The 19,449-nt window shown below is 37.7% G+C and overlaps 1 pseudogene; it reads right to left on the bottom strand.

Annotated features, from left to right (window-relative positions):
• Window positions 1-396: 396 nt before the first annotated feature.
• LOC125821770 (trimethyltridecatetraene synthase-like) lies at window positions 397-1,966 on the bottom strand (annotated as a pseudogene).
• Window positions 1,967-19,449: the final 17,483 nt, after the last annotated feature.

Raw genomic sequence — 19,449 nt, 5'->3', positions numbered from 1 at the left:
TTAGTCTAGTAGACAGTCTTGGTCTAAAATTGTATGTTGTATGCTTGTAAAATAGTAGATAACTCAGCTTGGAGTCTGAAGGTTAAAGTGACCACTTTGAAACTGAAATGACTTCTCTAATATAAGAGTATTCCTCCATTTGTATTTGCACAGTTGACAGTCCACCTTTGTTGAAAAGTAGTAGTATATTTTTGTTTCTGTCTTTATAGTGAGAAAGTGCAGTGGTGGCTGTGGATTATTGGAAGTGCTCGTCCAATAGAAATATTAAAGCATAATCGATATAACAACTATTTTTATTCATATATGTCTTATTTTGTTCTTGTATAAACTTATCTAAAAACAGAATAGACAAAAACCTAAAAGTTGTTCATGTTTAATAGTAATCCGAAAGTTCCTTCACTTAGGGGAATAGAGATGTGAAGAGAGTCTAGGTTCCAAGATCACATGAACATGAAACTTTGGATATGTTGTGAGCCCATAATGTTCTTCCACACTTATGCTTTCTGTATACATACCTTGAGGTAATATCCAGATGAATCCATGCAACATGTTGGCTAAAGTTGCTCGGATAACCTTAAGTCCCAAACTATAGCCAGGGCACCTCCTTCTCCCCGAGCCAAATGGAAAGAAGGAAAAGTTATGTCCATCCATGTCAATGTCCTTTTCTAGGAACCTCTCTGGGAGAAACTCTTCTGCTCTATCCCAATACTTGGGGTCCCTTCCAATGGTCCAAACATTCACCAGAACGGTCGTTCCTTTCTCTACGTCATAACCAACCACATTACAATCTTCAATAGCACAATGTGGTGCTAGCATAGTTCCAAGAGGATGTAACCTTAGTGTTTCCTTGAGAATTGCTTCAATGTACAATAGCTGTGAACAATCTCTCTCTTCTACCCATCTCTCATTTCCGACAACCTGGTCAAGCTCTTGGATTGCCTTGTCAATAACCCTTGGCTGTCTAAGAAGTTCTTGAAAAGCCCATTGACCTGCTGCTGTCAAGCTATCGGTTCCTCCAGTTAGTAGATCATGCCATAGTTTAGTAAGGTTAGAAGTTTGTCTAAAACAAGAGAAAATCTAGAATTGAAAGAAATTAACCTGCATTAATCCTTTGACACAATCATTTGTGAGTTTGACTTCCAAAGTAGGGTCTTGAGCCATGTGCAACAAGACATCCACCATGTCCTTCTCTGCATTCTTCTTCGCCCTGTGGTCATCTAGCACAATGTTGTGGAACTTATCAAAACTTCTTTTCAAAGCCTTCATTTGTTTCACATACCCCTACAGGTCCAATAAACTGAGCCATGGAATCCATTCTCCAATGTTAAAAGCACAATTAGGTAAAAACTATTGGTCTACTAGGTGCTGCAAATCTTCCGCCCTAACAGTTGATTCACCAAAGTACTTGTTGCTCAAAACCATCCTTGTCATGCTACAGAGGCTAAATCGTGACAAATGGTCTTTGAGAAAAAATGGCTTCCCAGCAAGAGAATTTAACTGGGAAATAAAGGTCTGCCTTTCTTCAACACGAATGTACTCGAACGAGTCTAGCCTTTTTGGCGTAAATATCTCATTCAGGTAAATTCGTCGTGCTTGGCGCCATTAGGGATCATACGGTGCCCATGTCATGTCACAATAGTTATAGCTTGTATACTTTCCACCAGCTAACAGAGGACGGGAGGCGAAATTTGCATCATGTATTTTTAGAAACTGTTTTGCCATTTCTGCAGATGATGCCACAAGAACTGGCCTGGAGCCAAATTTCAGCAGCATCAATTGTCCATATTTTTTGGAAAGCAAGTCAAAAGATTGATGTAGGATAGGACCAAGTAGGTTCAAATTTCCAATGATGGGCCATGGTTTTGGACCCCGATGGTAGCTTCCGGTTAACTGGGCGTCGAGAAGTGGTAATTTTACAGAGAAAAGCTAATACAACTAGTCCTGCCAAGGCTAGAAAGAACTCCATATTTAATTTTGTGATGAATGATGACAAGTTTATTTAGTATGGCTAATATATTTATAGAAGAAGTAGATGGGATTTGGAGTTACACTGAAATTGAGACTTTTGACTATGTGTAACCAATTTCTACAGAGTGAAAATTACACTGGCTTGTAAACTTATGTTAAATCATACAACTATGCAACATTCAGAGCAGAAGATTTGAAAAGTGAGCACTAACATTTTGTATTATAATGAGTTTGTAGTTTCCTCGAAACTCTACAGCAATGGAAATTAGTGAATTAGACCGTAGAATATTGCAAGGAATTAAATGTATACAACTTTTTAGAGTAATTTGCTAGTTGTACCCTAATATAAACGCCCTTTTGTGATTTACACATCTGCCTATCATTTTTAATGGTTTGCACCCTATCTTCTTAGATTTTTGCAAAGTTATAAAACATCTCATTTTTCAATTATAATAGGATAAAATTGGAAATTACATATAAACAAAACATAAATTGATTTAAATTTAAAATAAAAGCAATATTAAATACAAGTTATTACTGTTTTTTTATTTCCATGAAAATAAAGAATAATTATTTGTTGCTACTACTTTTTTTTTTTTTGGTTTCTAACATTATTATTCCTCGGAGGGGACACTATTAATTTTTAAGATAAGTCTCTTTCATTTTGGCCAAACATTGTTGCTTCCAAGCAATTGGTATTTGTGGTGTTTAACTAGTGGTGCTGGGCCTGCTGCTACTCCATAATTTATTGCATCTTTTCTTCTTCTGATTTTTATAAGTTATGAAAAGCAAGTTCAAAATTTTGTGGTTCATCTTCTTTTTTTCTTTCTTCTTTAAGTGGAATTTTTTGTTTGTAAGTCAATGAGAATGTTGGTTTCTGTCTTTATTTTTCGGACTTTGTACGTGTATTAAGAAAGAAAGTCCAGAACAATCAATTATATTATTGGAAGAAAGTTATTTAATTATGTTTAATTATATTTTCAAATCCTAACAAATATAATGTTAATTTTTCTATTATCTTTGTAAAAAACTGTAAAAGGATTTTTTTTTAATGATTTTACAAAGAACTGAGAAGATTAGGGTGCAAATCATTATAAATAGGAAAAATTACTAGAATATTGTGTTTAAGACTTTAAATTACAAAATATGAATCTACTCCTTTTTATTTATAAGCCTAGTTTCTAGAAACGTCTGCCCCTATGTAAATTTTTATAGATATTAGAATGATTAATTTTCTATGAAAATTGTATGGTTTGAAATTTGGTGAGTAGTTAACATATTTCTAATGAAATCACAAATGACTAAGTTGAGCCCAAATAAAAAACTTACTACAATAAGAAATTTACATAAAACCAGTTTTTTGACACGTGCGTTGCACGTGATTACCAAATCCAAAAATATATGTAATGGTAAATAGTATTGCTTATTTAAGCGAAGGTTTGAATAAGAAGCTTAGCAAAAAATAATATTGCAGATTTTTTTGCGAATGTTCAATGTGGATCGTCATATATATCTCTTATTCATGCAAACTTATGAAGATGGTGAATGCAACAATTTATTAGTTAAATATAATAATGTATATATTTATTTCAATTTGATGAGGTTCAATCATGTAGTTAGTCTTATCTCACTAATATTACGTTATAGACATTATTTGTTTTGTATTTTTCTTGTCATCTAACTAGATATGTTTTGCATGTGTATTCCACGTTAAATTATTTAGATGTAATATGAACATGTGAAGAGAACATCTACATTTTATATATTCACATATTTTCACATTTTTTGTGAGATATTTTAAAAAAAAGAACTCGGAACATTTTAAAATAATATATTTTGAAGTTAGAAGATCTTGTTAACTTGATAATACATTTGTGACATATATAATACTTTAATTTAAATACAAATACCTACCCAAATATAAATATAAATATGCATTAATGAAAATATGTATCTCATAAAATTATCTATTAAATAAATAATAAAAATTAAACTAATAAAAACTTCAATTGGCGTTATTGAACTTTTCTTCATCCAAAATACTGAAATATTAAGAAATAGTAAATAAGTAAAACAAAAGGGCAGTGTTTATATAGTAATAACTATTTTGAAGCAAACTTTTTGAGAGTCTAAATCACATAAGCAACATTGATAAATAAAGTCATTCTTTTGTCTTGAGCATCAAAAACAAATCGTGACAATTCTCTAAATTTTGGAAAAAAATATTCAGAAGCATATATATACATCACAGGAGAAATTGTTAACATAAACAAATAAATTTAGACTACATCATGTTAACTTTGTATATTGGAACATTACATACTAATGTATATATTAAGCGAAAAAATAATTACTATATCATCAAAATTATTTTCCTCAAGTACTCGAGGTTATGGAATATACCCTCTTAGGATAGAACGACTTACTTCATCAGAATAGTGGTACCTCATATTCCGCTAAACTTTGAACTCACTCAACGACAATAAATCATACAAAAAGTTTTAAAATGCAAGAAGAAGAGTAGCAGATTAAAAAAATTGATAGAAAGTCTCTCTATTTATAGTCAACAAAGGGTAGTATGAACAAATATGTTTTGTGTCTTATCTGAAAAGTCGTGATTGTGTCTTATCTGAAAAGTCGTGACTTTTCCGAGAAGTCACAACCCTTTGGAAAAGTCACAACTCTTTGGAAAAGTCATAACTTATTGAAAAAGTCACAACTCATTGGAAAAGTCACAACTCATCGAAAAATCACAACCCTTTTGGAAAAGTCACAACTCATCGAAAAATCACAACCCTTTGAAACAAGTCACAACTAATCGAAAAAGTCACAACTCATCGAAAAAGTCACAACCTAAGTTAAGGGATATTATAGTAATTTAACATTCAAGTTAGGAGTTCATGCTTTTAAAGTAATATAGATTAAGTAACTACAATAGAGAGAAAATACAAAAAATAAATAGAGAAGAAGAAATACAATATTTCTTAAGTTTTTAATCATCCATCCATCCATCCATCCTTAAAAACATGAACTCCCTAACCTAAATGTTAAATTACTATAATACTGTAATGACTCTCAGGGTCATTTCTCTGTTTTATGTGTGCTTTTTTTTATTTTACCCCTTTTCGTAGCTTCTTTATAACTTGTGTGTGGTGCTAGGTTTGGTGGCACACTCTTCGAGGTGTTCAATTGAGTTTGGTGCAATGTTTTGAGTTTTGAAGCTTAATGCTCGAAAGAGTTGAGTTTAGTCAACATTCGGAGATTCTGATGTCGGATCGGAATTTTTCAACTCCATCAGCTCCTGAATGGTCATTTTGGTCTAGTATGATGGTTGGTTTTGATTTTTGGGATGCCGTTTGGAGTTGGTGCGATTAAGCGTTTTAACTTTTGAGTTGTGCCCAAAGTAGACCTTGGGGAAACTTTCTAGGTAAACATGCTCATAATAGAATTTTGTCAACGCGGTTAGCTTTAGAATGCCATGTTTGGTCTAGAACGACCTTTGGTTTGCGTCCCGAGGGTGTCAGAGGTGAGTTTTTAGCTTTTTGGAGTTTTTGTGTTGTTTCTTTGTTGAAGTGTTGACTTTGGTCAACATTTGGATGAGACGACCTTGGATGTCTATTTCGTCAATTCCGTTGAGTTTGAAATTTCATTTCCAAGTGGTTTGCACTTTTGGTTTGCGTCGCTTGGATTCCGAATGAATTTCGAGGCCTTGTTCGAAGAATTGAACACTTGGCCTTTTTCCTGAAATTTGCTAATAACTGGGGATACTTGTCTTGCATGTCCTTATCGGTTTCCCAAGTAGCTTCCCCAATCGGACGATGCTTCAATTTAAATTTCACTGACATAATTTCTTTGGTTCTCAACTTTCGCACATAACGATCAAGGATTGCAATCGGTTTCTGTTCATACTGAATATCTTTGTTTGACAAAACTGAGTCCCACTTGATAATATAATCTCCATCCCCATGTCACTTCTTCAACATGGACACTGGATGAACTCCAGATAGGCTAGGAGGTAAAGCCAACCTATAAGCTACTGCCCTATATAGTCAAGGATCTCAAATGGGCCAATGTAGCGAGGATTGAGCCTGCCCTTTTTGCTGAATCTCATCACCCCCTTCATGGGTGACACTTTCAGAAGATTTTGTTCACCAGCCTAAAATGTCATGTCCCTTACCTTACGATCTGCATACTCCTTCTTTCGACTCTAAGAAGCTAGAAGCTTAGCTTGGATACTCCTCACCTTATCCTGAGCATCCTTTACCAACTCCACCCCAAAGGTTTCACATCTCCGACCTTAAACCATCTTATAGGCAATCAACATCCCCTCCCATAAAGTGCTTTGAATGGTGCCATGTCAATGCTGGAGTGACAACTATTGTTGTAGGAGAACTCACACAAAGGTAGGAAATTATCCCAATGCCCTCCAAAGCCAATTACACATGCCCTTAACATGTCTTCCAACACAAGAATTATCCTCTCCAACTGTCCAACGGTCTGTGGATGAAAACATTTGCTGAAAGTGAGTTAATTCCCCAACTCTTCATGCAACTTCTCTGAAAACTTCGATGTAAATTGCATACCACAGTCTGAGATGAAAGAAAAGGGCACCCCGTGCAACCTTACTATCTCTTTAACATAAATCTTTGCCAACTGTTGGGCATTATAGTCTACTCCGACTAGAATGAGGTGGGCCGACTTAGTCAGTTTGTCAAACACAACCCAAATGGAGTCAAACTTTCCTAGGGTCTTGAGAAGACCAACCACAAAGTCCATATCTATCCTTTCCCACTTCCATTCAGGATTGATGTAACGACCTGTAAAACATATAAGTGAAACTAGACCCTAACATGTGTGTCTTTGAGTTGATGTGAGGTTTGAGGGTGTATAATGTTGTTTCGAGCTATGATCGAGGGGTTTAAGGGTTAAACGTCAAGGTATGACTCCCTAAGGACCACCCTAGGGGTCCTTGAGGAGGACTCTTAGCCTAACCCCAAGGATGCCCCAAATAGAGGAAAGTTGCCAAAACTTGGTGACCTACGGAAGGGGACCACGCCCCGTAGGTCCATCCACGCCCTGTGGATGGCCTCCGTAGGTCATGGCCTCCAAAACCAAGCCACAGCCCCAAACCACGCTTGACCAGGATGGGGCGTGACCCAGACCACGGTCCGTGTTTTAGTTTCGTGAGTCCCCACCTGTGTTTTTGGTTTGGTTCGGCCAAGGTGAGGGTCTTTTGGTAAAATCATTTTAAGTTGAGTTAAGTTGGGGGAAGATTATTTTAGGTTAATTAAAGTATTTTAAGAGTATTAAAAGTATTAAACTCTATCTTTCATTATTCAAAATCACAAAATAGAACTCACCTCTCTTCTCAAAAGTTCTCTCTCTAGAAACCTCCATTGGAGGTGAAGACTTCAAGCTTCCAAGGTCAAATCTTCAAGTTTTTCAAGGGATTTTCGTGGGATTCTCCAATAAAAGGTATGGTGGTCTTCATCCTTGACTTATTATCATTCAAGGAGCCAATTTCAAAAGTGATTTCAAGTCTCGAATGTTTACCCAAAAACCCTAGATTTCAATCTATGCATGGGTTCGATTCTAAATGATTTCCAAAGTCTTTATTGCATTGATTTATGAATGAATTGTGGATTTAAAGATGAATTAAGATGATTTCTTCTTAGAACCCATGTCCCCCCCTCCCCCCCCAAATTCCTAAGTTGTGATTTGTGATTAGGATTTGGTTGATTATGAAGTATGTGGGTTGATCCATGACCCTTGAAGGGAAAGTTATGATGAAATTACATATTGAAGTAGAATTGTGCTCGATCTATTGATCCACTTAAAAGGTGGAGGCGTTTACTTACTATGTATATTGTGGTGTTGAATTAATGGATATCATCCTTGTACCTCTATATATGAATGATATATGTATGTTTATGATGTAAAGTATATGCATGTGATTTCAATGAATGTATACTTATCATGTTTAGAATGTAATAGTGTTGTAATCGAAAGCATATTCTCAATTAACACTCATGAATGATGATGATGAAATGTGAAGGGTTTTCTTCTATAAATTGTATATCTTGAATTGGTAGGCTTATGCATCCTTTTCTTGTATAAATGGAAGTAATGTGATTGTGATATCTTGAATTGGTAGGCTTAGGCATCCTTTCTTATATAATGAATGTATCTGGACTTAATGTCTAGAATTGGTAGACCTAATGTTGGTAGCATTTCATGAATGAATGATAAAGTATTCTAGGCTAAACCTTGGATCGGAAGACCTAATGGTGGTGGCCCTTCATGAGGATTCTAGGAACTAATGTAATGTTAAAACCTTGAAGTGGTAGACCTAATGTTGGTGGCCCTTTCATGTGTGAAATGACGAACCTTGTATCGATAGACCTAATGTTGCTAGTCCTTCTTGGAAAGTCAATGAGATATCCTTAATGTACCTTGAATCGGTAGACCTAATGGTGGTGGCCCTTTCTTGTGTAATTTACCTTGGGTCAGTAGTCCTAATGTTAGTGGCCCTCTCAAGTACAATAATGTTGATGAAAATGAAATACTCTATGGGAATGAAGGCTAAGTACCGAGAGGATATGGTTAGATGAAGGTTCTCCTTACGTTAGGCCGGATTTCAATGAACATCTTTCATATCCCATAACTATGTGCCCACATAGGATATTAACTAATGGATTCCATCTAAGCTAAAATGTTACTAGTTCTACCTTAGGCAAGTAGAACACCTCTTTACGGTGTGAGGTCATACGACACCGGATTCCATGATTTAGCTCTCATGGTCTATGTCAGTTAAACGCCTATTCCCATCATGTGAGATGTGCATTATTGTTTCATGATGAGTTCTATGAAGTGTGGGCGGTAGTATGGGATGCCATCCAGTCATTGCATGAGTAGGCTTTGAGAGGGTCATCGTGAGTTCTCTCAGACTTAACAACTAATGTATGAATGTTTCCTAAATGAAGTTAATGAAGAATGCTGACTCTTATATGTATGAGTATTTGGTGAAGATTGAAAGGTTGAATGGTAAGTTCACTTTTGGTGACCTTAATGTTGTACTTTAGTATGGATGGTGGTATGGGACGCTATCCATACATTGCACAAGGTATAGCATGAGGGTTACTTGAGGTGAAGGCTTAATGTGAGGGTAATGGTTTATATGATTGATTATTTTCGAATGTGAATAAGTGACTTGTATGTTGGTTATGTTTGATTATTATGCCTCTTATACTTATGTTCATGAAGTTTTATCAAAATGGCATAAAAGAATGAATTTCAAATAAAATGTCCATTTTAAGAATGTTCTTGCATGGCTATCATACTTAGTACTTAATTGTGCCAACCCATTCTTCTTCATGTTTTACTACAAGTTTAGGTTCCGGCAAGTGAGTTACTTTCTCTAGATCAAGGACTTGGATTTGAGATTCTCCAATACTTGGTGGTATGTCCTCATAGGTCGAGGACAAGTACTTGATGTTTCCATTTCTTTTATGTAGAAGACTATTGTTAGACTTTTTCTATTGTAAAGGGCCGTGTCCCTACTTATGTTTCAGATGTTGTTTTTAGATGGCCATTTGAGACAATAGACTTCCGTTGTGTTTTCAAGAGTTTTAAATGAGTAATTTGATTGTATGGTTTTAAATAAAGTTATAATTCCGTACTTTTCTTCTTATCGAATGCAATGAAATGTTATGAGGCTTGTATGAGACCCCTTCAGGGTCAAGTTCGCCGTCTCGCATCTAGGGGCTAGCCTTGGGTCGTGACAAACATGGTATCAAGGCATAAGATTTTGGAAATGTTTTTTTAGGATTGATGTCTCACAAGCCACATCTAGTAGAGTCTTGTTCATTTGTGTGATTCGCGACACATCTATGAACGAGAGGCTATAGGACCTTAGGAAGTTACACTTCTTTCATTATTCTTGAAGTCATGCCTTAGAGTTTAGAACTATAAGATTCCTTTTCCTAACCGTTCTTTTGTGTTTATAGGATATGAATACAAGGGTAAACACAAGAAGGATGGAAGATGAGATTGTGAATGAGGGAGTTCCTCCCCGAGATCCCCAAGGTCCTCAAGGTGACCAAGTTCCTCAAGGGAATGAAGTTTCGGTTGAAGCTCTGGCTATGACCAATGAGGAAGTTAGGTTGGTTCTTTTGTTGATGACTCAAGCCGTAACTACCCAAGCTCAAGACATGACGGCTCAAGCTACTAGGGGTGTTGAGGCTAATGTGAATCGTATGGTTAGTACTATGGCTTTTAGGTTGAGATAATTTGTGAGGATGAATCCTCCGATATTTCTAGGTTCTAAAGTGGGAGAGGATCCCCAAGAATTTTTGGATGAGGTGTATAAGATAGTCAATGCTATGGGAGTGACTTATATTCAAAAAGTGGAACTTGCTGCCTACCAATTGAAGGATGTTTCCAAAATTTTGTTTACTCCATGAAAGATGATACCACAAATTGGACTCATTTAGGACTATATTTGAATAGAAATTGTGTCCTCAAATGTTTATTTTATCTCAATATATGATAAAAACCCTTAAGTTTCTGGTATTTGAAGTTTGAAGGAAAGCATGGACACTACGTCGCAAAAAGGAACGATAAGAATGAAAAGAACGAAGTAATGAAGGCCTGAGGATCGCCGAGTCCACTTGGCGAGTCGCCGAAGGGTCTTACTTCACCTTTTGTTCCAGTGTGCTGAGCCCTGAAGGAAATGATCAAGTCGGCGGAAAAAGGGAGCAGTCGGCGCATCACCGAGAAGTTTCGCGAAGTAGTACCATGTCGCCTAATGACCCAGAGCACGACGATGCTGAAGGATGGTGTAAGACGACGATGAACTACACCAAAAGGCGAATCACCGAGTTGATCGGTGATTCTAACTAACGACGTCGAATGATCCACTGCAACACAAATCTATGAAAACTATAAATACTAATTAGATTTGTAGTTTTAAGTGTGAAACAATTATTATAATTTTCATATAGAATAGTACTTTTTGATATTTTTGCTCTAAGTTTGAGAGAGTTTTGAAAACTTGAAGATCCAAAGGGTTTCATCTTCAAGATTTGGATTTGGGTCTCTTGGATTCTTCAATTTTGGCATGTATCAAGACTTAAATCTTGATACCCAGTTGAATGTGAGCTTAATTTGGAATAAATTTCTATCTCTTATACACGTGTGGCTAAAAACCCCTAATTCTTGGGGTGTGATTTAGCGAATATGGGTTAAGATAATTGTTGGGTCTTGGTTGGTGATAGTTTAATCGTAGTTTAATTGTGATTTCGTTTAGTAGTTGTAGATGAATTTAATGATTTTGTAGTTGCAAATACAAGTTTATTTATGTGTTTTCGGCTTGCTCGAGAGAGAGGTCGTAAAACTAAAACTACTAAATTGATGGCCGGTGGGAGTGGGTCGACATAAGGTTCAGCTCGAGAGAGTGAACCCTAGTCTCATTCCCACACACTCAGCTCGAAAGAGTGAGTGGGTTAAGGTGTAGGCTGGTCTTTATGCGACAAGTGGGTGTCTGAGAGTAACGCATTTGAAATGGGGTAAGTTACTCGGGAGAGAGCTTATCCCCCTTAAAGTTTAGCCTAGTCACAATTATTCTATGAATATTCTATTGAAAGCATGTACCCAATGATCTAGCTTAACCAGTATTCCCATCACATCCCAAGGATCCCCTCTCATTACTTAGAAATCCTTGTTTATTTTGCTGTTTTTACTTTCTAGTGATAAAACCCCATTTTTAATTGACACTCTTCTGTCCCCCTTTAATTTACAATGTTTTTAATCGTTAATATCTTTAGCTATGACTAGTTAGAACTAAATTTTATTATTCTATAATGAAATGACCCAAAAAGTTCTTAAAAATGTGCTTCGGAAGTTACCGGAAACTTGTTTAGCTATATATAAAAAAAATCCGTTTTGTTTTTCGAAAATCCGACTTCATATTCTTGTTTAGGGGGTCAAATTGAGTGGGAAATGGGTCTAACCCAAATTTTAGAGCAACCGTATCAAAATCCGAAATTTTCAAGTGAAGCCTTTTTCGAGGGTCTACTTTGGAGGGTCATATCTCCTAGCACACAAATTATTGGGTGGCCAATAACATATCCATGGAAATCCCTTTGAGTTAGCTACCTAACGCACTTCGTTTCACCTCATTCGGAGTTCGAACGAAGAAGTTATGCCCATTTTCGTAAAATCTGTCCGACAGGAAAGGCAATTTCCAGTGAGCGTTTTTACTGTTCACCGCCTCATTTTTTTTCTAAGTGTTGGACCATTTTTCCAAAGGGCATATGTTATTTCCTATATACCATTAGTTCAATTCCCATCTCTAAAACATTTCCCAAAACACCTCTCCCATACTTAGACACATTTTCTCTCAAGTTCTCTCAAGAACCCTAATCCAAAACCTTCCTCAAGATTGAAGAGACTCTTGCTCCAAGTTCCAAGCTTCCATTGAAGACACTCTCAAGACCTTCATAAAAACTCAAGGTATGTGGTGTTGAACTCATGGGTCCTTCCACCCATAGTGCCTAGACTCTATTCTACTCACTAATTCATGGTTTAAGTTAAGATTCATAAATTAGTCTTGTTCTTTGTAATAATTTCCTGCACATTGAATTTTAAACATGAAAAGTGATTGTTTTGAGCATGTTGTGACTCTAGAACTTGAACCTAAATTTGGAATGGATGTGGAGATTTTCATGTGGTATTGTGGGTGTTAAAAATGTGTTGTTGTAGGTTGTTCACTGGTTTGGCTGCATAATTACTACCTTATTTTCCATGCTCTTTGATTCCATTACATGCCTTCAAGGTGTTTGACAAAATGTCCAACTATGGAGAATTGATGAATCGATGCTTTAAAGCTTGAGTTATGAGATGTATGGAAATCCAGAGATGTGTTGATGACAAACTAAGCTTGTGTATATGTTCATTCCATACGTGAGATTGCATTAGAACCTAATGGGAATTTCCTATATAAAGTGTTGCATGACCATGCCCGGTCCGGGGGAAAAGAACCGGACAACCATGTGAGAGGTTTATATCTCACCACTTAGGATGCTTGGGGTGTGACCAACATCAACCATGTGAGAGGTTTATATCTCACCACCTAGGATGCTTGGGGTGTGACCAACATCAACCATGTGAGGGGTTTATACCTTGCCACCAGGGTGTCCGGGTGTGAACGGCATCCCCCATCCAAAGTTGGGGTTATAGATTGGTTGGATCATGCATACACATATGATATCTACTATTAGTATAGATTTACTTAAACATGTTTTGACTTCACTTTGATCATGCATCCTCATATTGTTGTTCATAATACCTATGAAACTATTTCTTGTATTTCGATTGTGTCCTTGTGTATTGTTGTGTTGCACCCCACATACTTAGTACATTCCAAGTACTAACGCATATTTTGCCTACATGATGTCACCATGTAGGGACCGGAGATACTCTTGATCCTTCTCTCCATTCACGTGGCTAGTACGGTGCTTATCCGAGTTGTTGGTGAGTCCTCAATGATTCGAGGGCTATGTTATGTTTCCTACTCCTATGTTTTGAGACTTTAGCTTGCAATTGTATTTTGACTATGAGGGGAGCCGGTAGTATGTCATGGCCCCGTCCTATCTATGTATGTAGAGGTGTGCGTTGGACAAGTATTTTGTAAATGAGCTTGACTCTTGTTCTATGATGTCATTTTGAAATGGTTTGCCCTTAGTCCCTATTTCCCGTTAATTAATGTTGAATGTACTTCCGCGACCGATGAAGTGTGATGACAAGTTTGAGAGGCTTGTTTGGGGTTCCTTCGGGTTCCTCATTCGCCATGTCACGTCTAGGCCCTAGGCTTGGGTCGTGACATATTAATTCTCAAAACAACTCTCTTGGGAATGTTCCCAACCCTTGGTTGGGTTACTAAACTATTGTACGATGGTAGATACTTGTATTGGAAGTTGTATCTTGATTACGCAAACATCAAAATGGCGCCGCTGCCGGGGAGTGGTGTCACTTGAGAATTTTTGGTTTAGTAAAATTTTTGTTCTTCTTAGTTGTAGTTTACTCACTTAATCTTTAGTTTTGTTTTGTTTGCTTCTGTGTGAATATTTCAGAAAGCATGAGTGTGAACGGCGAAAATAGCTGCCAAGCAGGCCGTCCAACAGGTTATGCTTTTCATCGAGACAATATTGATGATATTAATAGTGTGTACAACCCTGCCCAAGTGGGTGAGATGGGTGCAATTTGCATGTCACAAGCAGACGGAAGTGAAACATTTGAAGTTACTAGCACAACACTCCATCTCATACATTCAAGAGGTGTATATGGAGGGTTAGAGCATGAAGATTGGTATGAACATATACGAAGCTTCATAGAAGTGTGCACCCCTCTGTCATTCAAAAATCTATCACAAGAGTTCATACGTCTTCTCTTATTTCCATTATGATTAACCGGGGTAGCCACTAAGTGGTTGGTCGAGCTTCCAAAGAACTCCATCAAGTCATGGGAGGAGCTGGTTATGACTTTTCATGAAAGATTCTTTCCTCCATCAAAGATGATGAAACAGAGAGACGACATTCAAAATTTTAATCAAAAGGAGGGCGAACCAATTCACGAATCATGGACAAGATTTAAGAGATTTTTGCGAAAATGTCCAACGCATGGACTGTCGAGTGAGTTACTGCTCCAATACTTTTACCATAGTCTGGATTCGGGTAATAAAGGGATAGCTGATCAGCTGGTGCAAAGAGGAATAATGTTACAATCATATGAAGTAGCCTCATTCCTCCTAGATGGCATGACTAGAGTAAATCAAGCATGGTACACAAAAGATGACCAAGTTTCCCTACTGTGCTTCAGATTAACGCAAAAACAACTCGATAAAGAAAGGGAGAGGGACTAAAACATCAAAAATATGTTGTCTCAAATGGAAGTGACACAAGAGCACATGAAGGGGACGTATGGGGTATTTCGAGTTGAGGAGGGTTCTTTTTTTGGTTACTTAAGACCGGGGGAGAATCAAGGTTGGAACTCTAAAAGAGTTGAGGGGGGTTCTTAATCCGGTTACTTAAGATCAGGTGAGAATCAAGGTTGGAACTCCACAAGATATGAGGAGGGTTTCCACCCACGCTATCAATAGAGGGGCGGAAATCAAGGTCGGAACCATTATAGGAATGAAGAACCTGGGATATATTGCCACGATTGGGCTGAGCAAGATGACCATGATGAAGACCATACTCAATTGAGTGAATGCCCAAAAGCAAAAGGGAGTGCAAGTAGTCCTCGGGTAAATGATCTATTGTCATGCATACTTGATAAAGTTGAGGGCACTAATGATTTACTAAAAGGGATGAGAGATGACGTTTCATCATTAAACAGTAAAGTGAATTCTCATGCTAATGCCATCAAAACGCTAGATAGTCAATTGAGTGTATTATCAGCTCAATTAACATCCAGGACAGTGATGAAATATAAGGAAAGATGACTGGTTGTAGTTACCCATAGTGGAAAGATGGCAAAAGGGAATGTGATGAAGGATGAGGACCCTCGAATGCAGGAATAAAGCCAGGGTATAGAGGAACGAGAATTACCTATTTCATAAAACTTTCCAAAGAACCACAAAAGGATATAGAGTAACATGTTCATGTTCCAAAAGTCACGCACCCTTTACCCAAAATACCTCCACTATTTCCTTAACGTTTGAAAAGGAAGAATGAAGATGATAAATTCAAAAAAAATTTGTCAGTATTCAAGAACTTATCAATTAACCTTCCTCTGGTGGAAGCATTGTTGGAAATGTTGGGATACGCCAAATTTAGGAAAGAGCTGGTTACAAAGAAAAAGAGCTTGGACTATGAAACGATTGAGGTGCCCCATAATTACAGTGCAATTATGACAAATGAGTCAATCACTAAGAGAGAAGATCCTGGGGCATTCACAATCCTGTGCACAATTGGCATGCTCCAATTCGCTAAAGCTTTGTGAGATTTAGGAGCAAGCATTAACTTGATGCCCTATGCAATATACAAGCAACTTGGTTTGGGTGAACCAAAGGCAACCACAATGAGACTCCTTATGGCTGATCGATCAATCAAGCACCTAGTGGGGATACTCTATGACATATTGGTAAAAGTAGATCGATTCATCTTTCCAGCTGATTTTGTGATTCTAGATTGTGAGATGGATGTTGAAATCCCTATTATTTTAGGAAGGCTATTCTTAGCTACCGAGAGAGCACTGGTGGATGTCGAATGTGGGAAATTGAAGTTTCGTGTGAACGATGTGAGGTGACCTTCAATAACTGTAAATCCATGAATCAACAAAGTAATATCCATGTGGTGTCTACCGAGGATGTTATAGATGAGGCAGTGACAAGTGTGAGCCATTTAATGCGCAAGAATGAACCCCTTGAATCTGTACTTGCCAATTATGATGAATCCGAAGTTCAAGGCTATGAGGAAGTGGTAGCTGCCTTATCAGGGTTAGGAGTACATTCAAGGAATCCAATCAAGTTGGATATCGACCTAAAAAGTAGAGAAAGTCCTCTTGCAAAGCCATCAACAGAAGAACCACCGAATCTGGAGTTAAAATCCCCTACCCTTTCATCTCAAATCTGCCTTCTTAGGAGCCAATAATACTTTACCAACGATTATCGCAACCGATTTTCTTGAAAGGCAGGTGAAATTGCTCATTAAAGTACTCAGAAGCATATAAAAGCTATTGGATAGACAATAACTGATATAGTAGGAATTTTCCTGGCATCTGTACTCACAAGATTCGGCTCGACGGTGAATGTAAACCTAGTGTGGAGCATCAACGGATATTGAACCCTCCAATGGAAGAGGTGGTGAAAAAGGAGATTATCAAGTGGCTAGATGCAGGAGTGATCTACCCTATTGTAGATAGTAAGTGGGTAAGTCCATTGCAATGTGTACCGAAAAAAAGAGGTATAACCGTAGTTCCAAATGCAAAAGGAGAACTTGTGTCGACAAGACTAGTGATTGGGTGGAGAGTATGCATGGACTATCGAAAGCTTAACTCATGAACCGAGAAAGACCATTTTCCAATGCCTTTTATGGACCAAATGCTTGACTGGTTATCAGAAAAAGGGTGGTATTATTTTTTGGATGGGTACTCCGGTTACAATCAAATCTCTATTGCTCTGGAAGAACAAGAAAAAACTACTTTCACTTGCCCTTATGGAACATTTGCATTCAAAAGGATGCCATTCGGACTATGTAATGCCTCAACCACATTTCAACGTTGCATGTTATCTATCTTTGTGGATATGGTCGAAGACTCCATGAAAGTATTTATGGATGACTTTTCAGTCATAGGGGATACGTTTGAAGAGTGCTTAACACACTTAGGGCAAGTGCTTCAAAGATGTGTGGAAACAAACTTGGTCCTAAATTGAGAGAAATGTCATTTCATGGCGAAGGAAGGTATTGTTCTAGGACACAAGGTGTCGCAACAAGGGCAAGAAGTTGATAAGGCAAAAATTGAGGTAATTGAGAAACTACCCCCGCCAATTTCAGTAAAGGGTATTCGCAGCTTCTTGGGGCATGCAGGTTTCTACCGAAGTTTCATTAAAGACTTCTCAAATATTACACACCCACTATGCAAAATCCTAGAGAAATAAGTGAAGTTCTATTTTGATGATGCTTGTATGGCCGCATTTAAGTTTTTGAAAGAAAAATTAGTATCCACCCCGATTATTATCAGTCCTGATTGGTCCTAATCTTTCAAAGTAATGTGTGATGCTAGTTGCATGGCATTGTGGGTAGTGTTGGGGCAAAGGCACAACAAATTCTTTCACCCAATTTATTACGCAAGCAAAACTTTGAATAGGGCCTAGCAAAATTATACGGTCACTGAACAAGAGTTGCTCGCAGTGGTTTATGTATTTGAAAAGTTTCGGGCATACATGTTAGGCACCAAAGTAATAGTACACACTGATCATGCTGCACTCTGCTACTTGATGGTGAAGAAAGATGCAAAACCAAGATTGATAAGGTGGGTGCTACTATTACAAGAGTTTGATTTTGAGGTAAAAGATCAAAAAGGCTGCAAAAATCAAGCGGCCGACCACTTATCGAGGTCGGAAGGAAAGGAAGATGTCGATCGTGAGGTCAACATAGATGACTCTTTCCCTGATGAACATGTGTTTGCTATATCTCTCAAACCTACACCATGGTATGCAAATTTTGCAAATTACATTGTGAGTGGATTGATGCTGGATGAGCTGACCTTTTACCAACAAAAGAGATTCATGTTCGACATTAGAAAGTACTTTTGGGATAAACCATACTTGTTTCGAGAATATGCTGACCATGTTATTAGGAGGTGTGTTCCAGAAGAAGAAGCGGTAGAAATTCTCCATGCTTGCCATGCATCTCCAGTGGGAGGTCACCATAGTGGTATTCACACTGCTGCTAAAGTTCTCCAAAGTGGTTATTACTGGCCGTCCTATACAAGGATGCACATGAATTTTTGAAGAAATGCTCTCAATGTCAGCAGCAAGGCGGAGTATCTAGAAGGCACTAGTTGCCTCTCACACCTATTTTGGAAGTCGAGCTATTCGATGTATGGGGGATCGATTTCATGGCCCCATTTGTGAGCTCATTTGGAAATAAATATATCTTGGTGGCTGTAGATTATGTTTCCAAATGAGTGGAAGCCATCGCACTTCCAAACAACGAAGGAAAGAGTGTTATCTAATTTCTGAAATGCTACATCTTCGCAAGATTTGGCACTCCTAAGGCAATCATTAGCGATGGGGGGTCCCACTTTTGCAATGAGTGGTTTTCAATGGCACTGAGCAAATATGGGGTGAAACACAAGGTAGCAACCCCATATCATCCCCAAACAAGTGGCCAAGTCGAAGTGTCAAATCGGGAAATCAAAAGCATATTGGCAAAGATAGTAAATGCCAATAGAACTGACTGGTCTAGGAAACTCGATGATGAACTATGGACATATCGGACCGCTTACAAAACGCCTATCGATATGTCTCCATATCAGTTGGTTTATGGTAAGGCTTGTCATTTGCCTGTCGAGTTAGAACACAAAGCATTGTGGGCATTGAAAGCTTTAAATTGGACTGGTCAAAAACTTCAAGGGAGAGGGTAGAGCAGTTGAACGAACTGGATGAATTTAGATGCAGATCGTATGAAAGTTCAGCCATCTACAAAGAGAAGATGAAGAAATGGCATGATGCTCGGATACTCAAACGGGACTTCAAGGTAGGAAATTGGGTTTTGTTATACAACTCTCGAGTTAGAATCTTTCCCGGAGAGCTCAAATCCAAATGGTCTGGACCTTTTAGAGTAACTCGAGTATTCACCAATGGTGCCATAGAAGTTGAAGATCAGGAAGGACCTCCATTTAAAGTGAACGGTCAACGTCTGAAATTATATTTTAGGGATTTTCAAGAGATTTCTTTGGTTGAAGTAGTGTATTTGG

Source organism: Solanum verrucosum, unplaced genomic scaffold (assembly GCF_900185275.1).
Source record: "Solanum verrucosum unplaced genomic scaffold, falcon-dt-bn FXZP01000210.1, whole genome shotgun sequence".
Lineage (NCBI taxonomy): Eukaryota > Viridiplantae > Streptophyta > Magnoliopsida > Solanales > Solanaceae > Solanum > Solanum verrucosum.
The sequence above is the reverse complement of the archived record's forward strand: the minus strand, read 5'-3'. Positions and strand labels throughout refer to the sequence as shown.